The following is a 13,247-nucleotide window of genomic DNA, read 5'->3' as shown; positions in this document are numbered from 1 at the left end:
AGAGACTCAGGAGAATCTGAATAGTTTATAGTTTTCCCATCTGTCTTAAGACTGAGCAAAAGTAGAGCTGTCATTGCGCTGAGCCAAAAAGGGAGACACTAAGTTTAAGTAAGGTGAGCCTAAGAACCAAGTTCCAGAGCAGTGAGACATCAGGGCCAACCAGGCTCTGGAAGAAGATGCCCAAAGGAAACTAGGAAATGTGTGAGAATAGACTTCGAGTAAACACTGGTGCACACGAGGAAACCGTCCATCAGGAAAGATCATTTTTCTAGCTTGTAAAGGGGCAAAACGCTGAATGTTCAACACACCAGCTGACATTTCTAAAACCAGAAAATTTCTATATAAAAGCTTGCAATCACAACTTGGAGTAAAAGTCTACATCCTTGAAAAGGCCTATGCAATCCTAAGTGACCTGGCCCTCTCTCCCTTCCTGCTGCTCTTTAAACCTGTCAGGGTCTGCGTCTGCGCCAGGGTCTTGCTCTCATAGAGCCCTTCTCACCTGCTCCAAGTTCCGAATCACAGCTTTTCCCTGGAGTCCACCCTTGTGTGCTGGCCCCACTCCCGTGACACCCCTGATGCATTCCCTTCTCATGGAACATAAAGTTTAATTATAATTAAACACACACCTAGACCAGTGCTTGGTACTTAGTATGCACTTAATTACTTAATACATATTTGTTGAATGAGTGAATGAAAAAACGGATATATTTCATAGAACTGAGGTTACATTTTAAAAATTTTTAAATGTTTTTTAGAGACAGGGACTCACTATATTGCAAAGGCTTGATTTGAACTACTGGGCTTAAAGGATCCTCCCACTTTAGCCTCCTGAGTAGAAGATGCCATTTTGAGCTCAGGCCAATCTGAAAGCTACTCTTATAAGCAGAAACCAAGCTGAATGCTGTGAACATTTCTCTACCTTTTGCATGGGTCTTCTGCTATGTTTGACCCGTTGATTTCTCCCTCCCTTTGAAACTCTTTACTTCACCCACTTTTGCAAAACCCTTCCCCACTCTTCTCATTGTGCTCTAATTATTTCATCTCTTCTCCTTAAGCTCGTCTCCTTGCTTATCTCCTCCTATCATAGTAGTACCCCCACAGGGAAATCCCCAGCCATGGCTTCTTTATTTTTCTCATGGACACATTGCCATCAGTGTCTGTGAGTATAGGCTCATGGATTCAACTACTGCAAATGGGTACCAGGGAAAGATTATTAACTTTTCTCTCCACCCCAGTACTTTCTCCTGAATTTTGAATTCGTCTATCGTGTTATCTCATCGGCATCTCCAACTGGATATTTCATAGGCATCTCAAATTTACCATTTCCAAAACTTACTATGCCATTTTCCCCTGAGTCCCTCTCCTGTCTTCCTTCTTAGTGTATTACCATCTGTGGATCACCTAAGATGCAACTCTGAGGAAGGTCAGAGTGGGATAAAATTGGAGAGACACACTTAAGACAGTCAGGAGAACTTCAGAAATGAGAATGAGAGAGAAATTCTGACCAACTAATGCTTACAGGATTGGATAACAGGGTTTTTTGGTTTGGGGCTTTTGTTGAGATTTTTTCTGAGTCTCGTTCTGTCTCCCATGCTGGAGTGCAGTGGTGCAATAATCATAGCTCACTGCAGCCTTGAACTCCTGAACTCAAGATATCCTTCCACCTCAGTCTCCCAGATAGCTGGGACTACAGGTACACACCACCACACCTGACTATTAAAAAAAAAATATATATATATATATATTTTAAGTAGAGATGGGTCTCACTATGTTACCCAGGCTGGTCTTGATCTCCTGCGCTCAAGCTATCCTCCCACCTTGGCCTCACAAAGTGCTGGGATTATAAGCATGAGCCACCGTGCCCAGCCTGTTAAAACTTTTAACTTCTCCTAACTGGGAAAGAAACTGCGAATGAATATCAGAAATATTATGCCATGACTAAAATGTGTTGCCTCTTCTGTGGCAATGAACCAATGAAGCTCAGAGTGGCTGGCAAAGATGCCTTAGCCATAATAAGGACTCTTTCAGGCAGTAAGTAATCGTGATTCTCACAGGAGCCTTTAATGTAGCCTGACAAGTCTATTTTTCTTTAGTCTATTCAGCTTTCCTAGACCTTTATCACATATTTTCTCAACTGTCCTCAGATCTCCAACATCTTCATTTTACTCATCTTCACTCCCAGCTTTCTTCACTGAGCTAAAACGAAGCATTCAGAAAAGAAGGCTGCAAAGCCCCCACCATAACCTCTACTCACTCGCGTGTCTGTGGGCCCACATGCCCTCCCATCCCTCCTGTTACGAAGGGTAGATTCTGTCTGCTCCCTCCTGTCTTAGACTAACCCTTCCACAGGGGCACAAGATCTCATCTGCTCGTATCTGCTTGGAATATTACTCCTGCAATCTTCTCCCCTTCCTCTTCATCCTTGTTTTTCTCTCTACTGAATTGCTCCATGAGGAGCAAACACATTATTATTTCTCTTTTCTTTCAGGAAAAAAACGCTCTTTGACCCATTCCTTCTTTCAGTTACTGCCTGTTGATTTTTTCTTTTCCTTACAGCAAAAATACTTGAAAGATTGTTATATCATTGTTGTCTCCTCTCTCCCCAACATCAGTTTTTCTCTTTAATACACTCTAGTCAAGTTTTTTCCTTCAACTTCACTAAAAGTACTGTTATCAATGTCACAATGCCTTTTACATTGCTACATCCATGGTCTATTCTTAATCTTAACCTTTCCTGATCTCATAACCAACCTTTAACCAAGCTGATCACCCTCTTTCACTGAAATGCATTTCAAAGCTGGCTTCAGGATACCACCCTCCCCTGGGTTTTTCTCCAACCTCATTAGTTCTTCTCAGGTCATTTCCCTAATTCCTGTTCACCATTCCTCTCTCTAAAATTTCAAATACCCTGGAGGCATTCCTTGGATTTCTTGTTTAGGCCATCCAAGCTTGTTCCCTTCATCACCTCAGCTGCTTCAAGGTTCTTTAGCTGCAGAGCTGAAAGTACATCTGCCTATTTTAGATCTCCCCTGGATATGTTATAGACATTGCAAATTTAATATGGCCCAAATGCAACCCTTGACTTCAACTCAAATCCTGCTCTTTGTCATTTGTCCCCTTCTCAATAAGGAAAAACTTCTATTTTGTAAATAATAGAAACTTTATTCCTCTAGTTACTTAAGTCATAACTTGGAATTGTCTCTGATTTCTCTCCTCCCACATCCAATTTATTAACAAATCATGTAAGCTCTGCTTCAGTCCATCCAGAACGCGATCCCTTTGTACTGTTACCCTCTTACTGCCCTGGTGCAAGACACCATTTCCCCCTGGGCTATTTGTTGTCAACATACCAATCACAGTGAACCTGTTAAAACATAAGTAATGAGTTTTCTCCATCCAAAACTCATACCATGATCTGTGTGTTTCTCTTTATATAGATTATATTTTAATAAAAAGAGATTTCTAAAAACCTTTTAGTGGCTTCCCATCTGATTCAGAATCAAAAACAATTTCTCTACAACTGACCTATCTCTACTCTACCACATGACATCTCTGAACTTTCCTCTTGCTATCTGTGCCCTTATTCACTCAGCTCCAGTCACATTGGCCTCCTTGATATTCCTAAGTTGTATCAGGCACACTTCTGCATCAGGGCCATTTTACTTGCTGTTTCTCCTCCCAGAGCTCTTTTCTCCCATATGTCTGCATGGCTGATTTCTTTACTTCCTTCAGATTTTTATTCAAAACCCGTCTTGTCTATGAGGGCTTCTCTGGCTATCAAGACTATCATTTTAACACATTCCTCTTGGACATTTTTGTATTTTCCTTCTCTGACATTTTCCCTCCTTCCCACTTATCACAAGCTTATTTAATTAATTAATTAACTAATTTATTTATTTATTTATTTATTTTTGAGACGGGGTCTCACTCTGTCACCCAGGCTGGAGTACAGTGGCACAGTCTTGGCTCACTGCAACCTTGCCCTCTCGGATTCAAGGCAATTCTCATGCCTCAGCCTCCTGAGTAGCTGAGATTACAGGCGTCCGCCACCATCCCCAACTAATTTTTGTATTTTTAGTAGAGATGGACTTTCACCATGTTGGCCAGGCTGGTCTCAAACTCCTAACCTCAAGTGATCTACCTGCCTCAGCTTCCCAAAGTGCTGGGATTACAGGCATGAGACACTGCCCCGGGCCAGTCTTTTACAGTATAGATTTCCTTATTCATCTGCTCATTAGCCTACTAGAATGTGAACAAGAGGGCTGATCTTTTTGACTGCCTGCTTAACTGCTATATTCTGAGCACCAAATATTTATAATACTAGCAAACTTTCATTTATATAGTACTTAGTATTTTCCAGTTTACCAGTCACTTTTAGGTAGCACTTCAGATTACACACATAAAAGGAAGAGGCAATGTGATTACAAAGGCAGAGATTGGAATGAGGCAGCTACAAGTCAAGGAATGCTGGTAGTCACTCTGTCCCCTTCAAAAATCAGATACATCTGCCAGGAGCCGTGGCTTATGCCTGTAATCCCAACACTTGGGAGGCCGAGGCGGGCGGATCACGAGACCAGCCTGGCTGGCCAACATGGTGAAACCCCATCTCTACTAAAAATACAAATCTCTACTAAAAATACAAAAATTAGCCAGGCATGGTTGCACACATCTGTAGTCCCAGCTACTCTTGAGGCTGAGACAGGTTCGGAGATTGGGAAGATCCCTTAAGAAGGTGAAGGGGTGAACTTTTGTGTATAGGAAGGAGAGGAGGGGAGCATCGAGTGTTAGTGAGATTTTTAAAAGCCATGCAGGATCCCTTGCCTTTGTTTCCAATCTAAACCTCACCCTCTCTCAGTGCATTTAGCATTTCAGTTAGTTACTTATTTACCGAATGCAGGAGTTCACAATCTAAACAAACATAACCAGAAGATTGCGGGATTTTATTTAAATTATTGAGCAATTATTAGGACTCTAAATTTGATTTACAATGTTTAGGAAAGAAAATAGATGAAAGTAACATATTCCACACAGAAAATATTACTCAAGTTTGTTAGCTATAATCCTTTTCTTTTTTGCTTCTGGAAAGATGGAGGAAACATTTACATGTTTATCTGTGAATTTTCATTTAAATAATTAGTCCTAAAATTAAGAAAACAATTGTATTGGGACAAACTTTCTCTTTATAAACTGAAGATAAACTCTCTTCATAAAATTAATATTCTCATACTTTCTTGTGAGTACTTTTGTCCTTTCTTTTCATGTATTACTCAAAGTTGGAGAATAGATTATCCTCTAATAAGCAGGAAATAGATTAGTCTCCAATAAGTATCCCAGCAACACATAGATTTTGTTTTCTCCATATTAAATAAAAAATTTAAAGAACCATATATAAATTTAAAAAGAACAAGGACCAATCACACAAAATAAAACAAACAAACCAAAAACATTCTATCAAAACATGCTGTTTTGAAACAGTCTTAAACCGTATTCACTTTAAAGAAGTAAAAATGTCAGTGTAAGTTAACATATAGTCTGGGTTTGGGTCAGGTTTATAATAGTGATGATTTTATAAAGCCTTTGATAATTTGGCTGCTGTTTGCAGCAAGATTGTGTGTCAAGTATAATGTCCCTCTTAGACCTGTAGGAATTTCAACAAAAGGATGAAATCCCTTCACTTGTTGCACTTTATTCCCTTGTCACAGTTAAAGCAATATTTATTTTCCTCCTCCTTGCTTCTTGCAGGCCTGTAGTAAATCAAAAAAGTAAACTCTCAGGTTCATTGTGTAAGGGGCTTACTTCTAGGCCTCTACAGTTGCCACAGTAACTAATTAGAAATTTGCATCTCTAAGAGAATTATTTAATGCTGATGTGTAAGCCCCTTTATTCTTTGGAGCTTGGCCTTTTGCTAGGAAGCTTCTGGTAGATGTTGGGCCTCAAGGTCATACTGTACAAGCTCTGAACGTAGGTGGCCCTGGTTTGCCCTTTTTATCTGGATGATTCATGCCCAGTGGAGAAAATGTCTTGCCAGGTCTTTGTTGAGTGGTGGGCATCTGAAAGGCGGTACTTGATTCATTTGGGCGCCATTTGTTTTAACCTGTAACTTCTTCCCCATTGCTCATTAGCTAACTCTTATGTAATTGAGTCATGCATGTTAAAATGGTAGAGTTGAGTTATGCCAACCAACCCATTGAAAGGAATCCCTCATTAACATGGTTGTGAGGCCTAAGAAGTTAATGTTGCCAAAATGCAAAATGTTTTGTAGACTTGGACACTGCGTAATAGCAATATGAAGATGAACATTTTTCCTGAAGAGCTGTTTGTTTTCTGAGGTTTAAACCCATGTTCCCTTAATACAGAAAGAAGACAGAGACAAAAGGGAAGGGACTACAGACTCCCAGGCAACTTGTCCTGAAACAGAGAAGACACTGACTGCCGTCCTGTGCTGCCAGTACACCCTGGGAGATCGGATCAGGGCCAAAAGGAGACAAAATGGATATATGAGTTTAGTCCTCACCAGTCCCTGAAACATTACCCCTTCTAAAGGAGAGGAGCTCCTAAGTTTACTACAGCCAAAAAACAAAACACACATATGTTCAAGAGGATGACCAAGCCTGAAGTCAAGAATAGATTCAACATACCCATGTTCACTGAAGCATTAGTCACAATAGCCTAAGGATGGATGCAACCCAAGTGTTCATTATTGGGTGGACAGGTAAACAAAATGTGGTATAGACATACAATGGAGTATTTTTCAACATTAAAAAGGAAGGAAATTCTGAGATGCTACAACATAGATGAACCTTGAGGACATTATGTTGAGTGAAATAAACCAGTCACACAAAGATTAATACCTTATGATTTCACCTACATGAGGTACCTAAAGCAGTCCAGCTGATAGAAATCAAAAGTAGCAAATTCATAGAAACAAAAAGTAGTATGGTGACGTCACAGGCTGGGAGGAGGAGGGGATGAGAAGTTGTTTAATGGGCATAGAGTTTCAGTTTTACAAGATAAAACACACTGCAGACTGGTTGCATATCAATGTAGATGTACTGAACAGTTTTAAACTATACATGTAAAATTGTTAAGATAGTAAATTTTGTTATGTATATTTTAACAACTTAAAAAACTGGTAGACTTAGAGGAAAGGTAGGCATAGCCCCCCTTTGAAGAAAATAAAAGAAAGGTATTCATGCATACAACCTCCAAAGAGAAATAGACCAGGTTTGCTAAATGTGAAAGGAAGCAGAACAGGTCTGGCAAAACGCTAGCTTTTCCTGTTGTCAGGTGAGGACACCCTGCTGGTGAAAGCACCAAACCCGGATCCCCTGCTGTCACTGCCCTGCCGTACCACCTACACATCTGCGAAAATGAACATTTAAAATATAATCCCACACATGTTCTGGAGGCAGGAGACTTAATCCTCTAGTTAATCATTGTTTTTGAAAAAGCTTTGGTCAGATAAAACGTTTGTGCCCTTTTCTTTCTTCTTCTTTTTTTTTTTGGTAAAGATTTTTTTATTTCTACTGGGGAGGGAGGAAGATAAATAGAACCGCGTTCCAATTTACTCTCGCACTGTATACACACATACCCACACACATACATAAACATACATACACCAAAAATATCCCAAACAAAAAACAAAAACACCAATAATCAAAACCCAAAATACCCTCAAACTACACCAATATTTCATATTTTGAACAAAAAAATATCCTGGGAGGAAGTGCAAAATGCAAAATTAAATGACTGAAAAATGCTGAACAAACAGCATTATTAATATACAAAATAGTTATATTACTGAACTAGTAACAGGTGATGTTCTCCGTGTTTGTAAAACTTTGGAATCACACAGCTGATTTGTTAAATCTAGTCCATGCCAGCTTCCAAAAACCAAAATTTTAGTTAGCTTCATTCTTTGATGCCTCATCAAAATTTTCTACAAGATCTAGAACATCCTCCTCCTCATCATCAATGTCTTCTGGTTTTGGTGCTTTACTGTCCAAGACTTGCCATGGGAACTGTTCAGCTAACTTCCTAAGGATTGTTAAGATGTCAGCACCAAGCTGACTTAATATTCCAGGAAGCATTTCTGTGATTGCTTTGGCTTCTGTATGACCAGTAATTGCAAAGCTGTTAGCAGAAAGGGAAGCTTGGACTTGGGATTGTGGAAATGAATAACTGTCCTATCATCTTTAATCATGTTCACCTCTTCAATACGAGCTATATTATTCACAGCCAGGTTTTTTGTTTTTGTTTTTTTTTTTTTTTTTGTAAGAGAATTCTGAAGCTTTTTGTCATTAGCTATAACTGTTCTATGTACCACCTTCTTTTCGCGAGCTGTACCCTTGCCTGCTATCCGGACCTGAACCTGAAGTTTGGCTAACTTTTCTTGATTCATGCTGTTGGTAAATCTGAAGCAGGAAGGGTCCTCCAATACCAGCACATGGCAAGAGCAAGATGGCTGCCTCATCTTTTCTTTTAAACTATGAACAACACATACAATCATTTGAGTGATTTTCTGCAATATTAATTTTTCTATCTATACAAGGTGTCTGGTAAGTTTAGATTAAGTCCCTAGTCCCAGGGGGTTTTTCTTGAATTTAGAGACTATCATAACTTCTAATATGAATGGCTTTGAATTAACACAATGAAACTAACACAATGCTGAGCACACTGGCATTTTGCTTTAAAACTCAATAAACTTTACTTAAATCCAACCAGAATTACATTTATTTTTAACTAAATTCCTGTCATGACTCTATATTTCCAAAAATTTCCTGTAGAACACCATTAACTTTGCTATTTAACTTTTGCACTCATTTTTAGTCCATTCAAAAGTTGGACACGATAATTAATTAGGCTTTTTAGCACATTTTCTGAAAGCATGTAATGAATCATGAAACACAAGGAGTAAAATATTTTAAGCTAAAATATTTTTAAAGGCTGTTTTTAAGACTTTGACTTTCATATCAGGCTTGGCAGAAATGTTCTAATGTCACAGCTGACTGTTAGGTTTTAAGAGTCTACCTAATCACGGGTTAATAAATGGAAGGCTAGATCAGTTTTTCTAGGCTCAATTAAAGTCATCTCATCAATACCTACATGTTGAGAGTCCCTGAGGTAGGAGAAGGAAGCAAGTAGGAATGTTGGATAAAACCTAGATATTATAATCAGGAACAAAAATTGTAAAATTCATCACCACAAATAAAGTCAACAAAAAGGCAATAAAATGTTTTCTAGGGATAAGTCATTCACTCGTTCACTCATTCCCCATCTTCACCCACCGAGGGTGTCATGAGTCATGACACTCAATACTCCACCCAGACATCTTTCCCTGTCATGAATGTGGAACAATTTTCCTCTGAGACCATTTTTCCTCCTAGATTGTTTGCCATATTCCGTTTCATATTCCTGCTTTGTACTGTCTTATGTTCCTCTTGTATCATCCATAGGACACGACACAAAAACTTGCAAATAAGATGCTTAAAATGTATTTATTGGATTCAGTTTGTGTGTGGAACTGAAATTTTTGACTGTTTGCTGTACTAATAAGACTACATAACCATTGCTAGACTGAAAACACATCTGTGATTATTTTTATTGACAATTACAGTTGTCACTCGGTGTCTGTGGGAAATTGGTTCCAGGACCTCCTATGGATACCAAAATCTACAGATGCTCAAGTCCCTGATAGAAAATGGTGTGGTATTTATGTAAAACCTACAGATGCTCAAGTCCCTGATAGAAAATGGTGTGGTATTTATGTAAAACCTACACACGTCCTCCCATGTACTTTAAGTCATTTCTAGATAACTTATAATACTTTATATAATGTAAATGCTATGTAAAACCTGTTTTTAAAAATTGTATTATCTTCTTTATTTAATTTTTATTTTTTGAAATGTTTTTGATCCAAGGTTGGTTGAATTTGGATATATGAAATCAATTTATAGAGAGGGCTAACAGTACTTAAAAATTTTGTTTCCAGAAAATAAAGTCATGCAAAAACTGTTCACAAATTTAATATTCAGGAAGGTTGGCCAAACCATCTGGATTTCAAAGCAATAACCATTTAGGAAGTGGATTCATTTACAAAAATAAAAGAGAGAGAGAGAGGAAGGTTCCAGCCTAGGGTGTGTCTATGAGCAAAGCAAAGTAAAGCAAAGCAAAGAGAAGCTAAGCTAAGCCTGGATTTGTGAAAACTAAAGGATGCACAGTCTTCTATATTGCTATAGCAAATTTCTGGTCCTAAAGAGAATTGTCAGTTTTACCAGTAATTGTGAGAAAACAGACATTCTTATAAATTACTGCTGGGAGAATAAATGGTACAAACTTTAAGTCAGACAATTTGATTTTATATACCAAAATTACAAGCGCATATCCCCCTCAAATAGTATGTTTGTTTCTAAGAACTTATCCTACAGATATACTCACTCACGTGCAGAACGACATACACAAAGCTCCTCATTGCTTTGTTGTTTTGAATAGCAAATGTTGGAAATAGTCTAAATGTTCAGCAGTGGGGGATCAGTTAATATGCATGTATGCTAGAATATCACGCAACTCTTAAAAAGAAGTGAGGACTGTATTAAATATTGAGCTCCAAGTTTTATTGTTAAGTAAGCAAACAAATAAAATCACCAAGTGCAGAATAGTATGCATTGTATGCTACTATTTGAGTAAAAAGAAAGACAGAGAAGACGTATCAGAATTTGTTTGATTACGCATAAAATATTTCTGAAAGAAAACACAAGAAATTGGGTGCATTGACTACCTCTGGAGAGGAGAGGCTGAGTGGCTAGTAAACAGATGAAGGAGAGAGACATTTACTCTATTAATTTAAAAAGTAATGTATTGAAGTGGAATCCACATAATGTAGAAGTAACCATTTTAAAGTGAACAATTCAGGGGCATTTAGTATGTTCACAGTAGGTGCAACCACCAACTCTATCTAGTTCCAAAACATTTTCATCACACCAAAATAAATCTCCTTACTCATTAATTGGTTTCTAACCATTTGCCTCTCCCCCAGCTTCTGGCCATCACCCATTCTTATTCTGTCTCTATGGATTTATCCGTTCAGGACAATTAATATAAATAAATACTATTATATGTGACCATTTGTATCTGGTTTCTTTCACTTAGCACGTTTTTGAGACTATTTAGGTTTTTTTGTGTGTATTTTTGAAAAGTGAACTATGTTGAAGTATTTCATAGGCAAAAACTGAAAAACTGAAAGTAAAACTTTTCTTGCTGAACACCCCAGGAGCTAAAGTAAAGGAGACCTCCAGCCTATTTCAGAAGTGGACATTCTAAACAGGACTTATGAAGGATGAGAAGAATACCCTTTCCCTAAGCAACATGTCCTAATCCTTTTCCAGTCTGAGCCTTTCTTATCACCATAACAATACACACTGCGGGAGAAGGGGCAGATTTGGAGAATTCAGTTTTGCCTTGAGTGACTTTTGCCATTAACTTGCAGATATTTGTCATGAGCAACGCACTTTTGTTATTTTATTGTGAATCTCAATAGCTTGTGAAACTGTCTAAGCCAAGGGCCCCTTCTTCCCTTGGTACCAATGCCATTTCTTGGTTCCACCACCTTGCATGTAACATAGTAGATGGGAAAAATAGCGCCATTATATAGATCCCACCTAGCAAACCATGGAGGGCCCAGAGAAAGGAATTTCTGTCATAGATAAGGAAATGTGGAAGTCTAGAACAATTCTGAAAAAAATTGTAACTGAATACCTTTCACTCTAAGCTTTGTCATTTAAGTGGGTATTGCAGAATAATTTCTCAATTCCAATTTCAGACATTTTAAATATCTGAAACATTGGAATGGGAAAACACTTAGAAGTCAACCAGACTGACCTGTTAGTCACTCATATAGGAACGTGCTCTAATAAGGACAGTTGACCATTGTGCAAATGCTTATATGCTTCTGTGACAAGGAGTTCACAACTCACAAGTTATTGCACTAGTTTGATAGAATGTCAGCCTGGAGTAACCAACTCATGCCACTTTGCCTGGAATTTTCTTGGTTTTAGCATTGGAAGTTTCATGTCCTGCGAAAACCTTCAGTATGGGGCAAACCAGGAAGGCTGGTCCTGTTCCAGCCAAGAGCAATGATGGCAGGGAAGGCATCGTGGAGGAGCAAGGCAGTAAAGGATGGACTGCATTTCCAAAGTCAAGGAGAGATCACAAAAAGGACATTAAACTCTGCATTTCCTCAGCCCACACAGCATGACCGCTGATCAGTGTGTAATTTCTATGTATCATGCATATTTCCATCATATTTTTGGATCTCTAGTTTGGACGATAGTTGTTAGGCAAGAGCGAGCCACTGACATTTGTTAACAGGGTTGTAACTAGATCAAAGATGTCTTTTAGGAATATTTATCTTGCAATGTGTGCAATTATTATGAGAATGCTTAGGGTCGACAAAACCAGTGAGGAGGCTATGGATTGCAGCAGTTCAGCTACGAGAGAGAGACCTGAAATGGGGATGCTGGCTGGGATAAGGCAGATGAAGAGATGCAGGAGAAAAACAAGTAGGAAACGGTTGCTGTTGGACTGAGGACAGGAAAGAGAGGGAAAAATTTCGACCACCTAAGGCAGTGCTTCTTGAGACTAAATGCAGATTAGAATCATCTGGGAAAGACTTTGTCTTTAATGCTGATATCTGAGCCCCCTTCCTAAGATCATCATGATTTCACCCATTTGTAGGGACCCAGATAAAGGCAATTTAAAAATGCTCCCCAGGTGATTCTACTGTGGAGGAAGAGTGGCTTTTTTTTTTTTTTTTTTTTTTGAGATGGAGTCTTGCTCTGTCACCAGGCTGGAGTACAATGGTGTGATCTTGGCTCACCACAACCTCTGCCTCCTGAGTTCAAGAGATTCTCCTGCCTCAGCCTCCTGAGTAGCTGGGATTACAGGTATGAGCCACCACACCCTGCTAATTTTGTATTTTTAGTAGAGACGGGGTTTCTCCATGTTGGTCAGGATGGTCTCGAACTCCTGACCTCAGGTGATCTGCCCGCCTTGTCCTCCCAAAGTGCTGCGATTACAGGCACGAGCCACGGAGCCTGGCCTAAGAGTGGCTGTTTGAAATGTCTAGGGTCTGAGACTCTCCCACCCCTCCTTCAAAATTATCTAGTCATTGAACATTTGAAATGAACCAATCAGTTTATATGCATCGTCACATAGAATTTCTCCTCTTAACCATCCCATAAAGTGTGATT

The 13,247-nt window shown here is 38.9% G+C and overlaps 1 pseudogene; it reads right to left on the bottom strand.

Moving 5' to 3' along the window:
• Nucleotides 1-4,102: 4,102 nt before the first annotated feature.
• LOC110743158 lies at nucleotides 4,103-12,760 on the bottom strand (annotated as a pseudogene).
• Between the last annotated feature and the right edge of the window lie 487 nt (nucleotides 12,761-13,247).

This window comes from Papio anubis, chromosome 6 (genome assembly GCF_008728515.1).
Source record: "Papio anubis isolate 15944 chromosome 6, Panubis1.0, whole genome shotgun sequence".
Classification (NCBI taxonomy): domain Eukaryota; kingdom Metazoa; phylum Chordata; class Mammalia; order Primates; family Cercopithecidae; genus Papio; species Papio anubis.
This window is presented reverse-complemented; position numbering and strand designations above follow the sequence as displayed.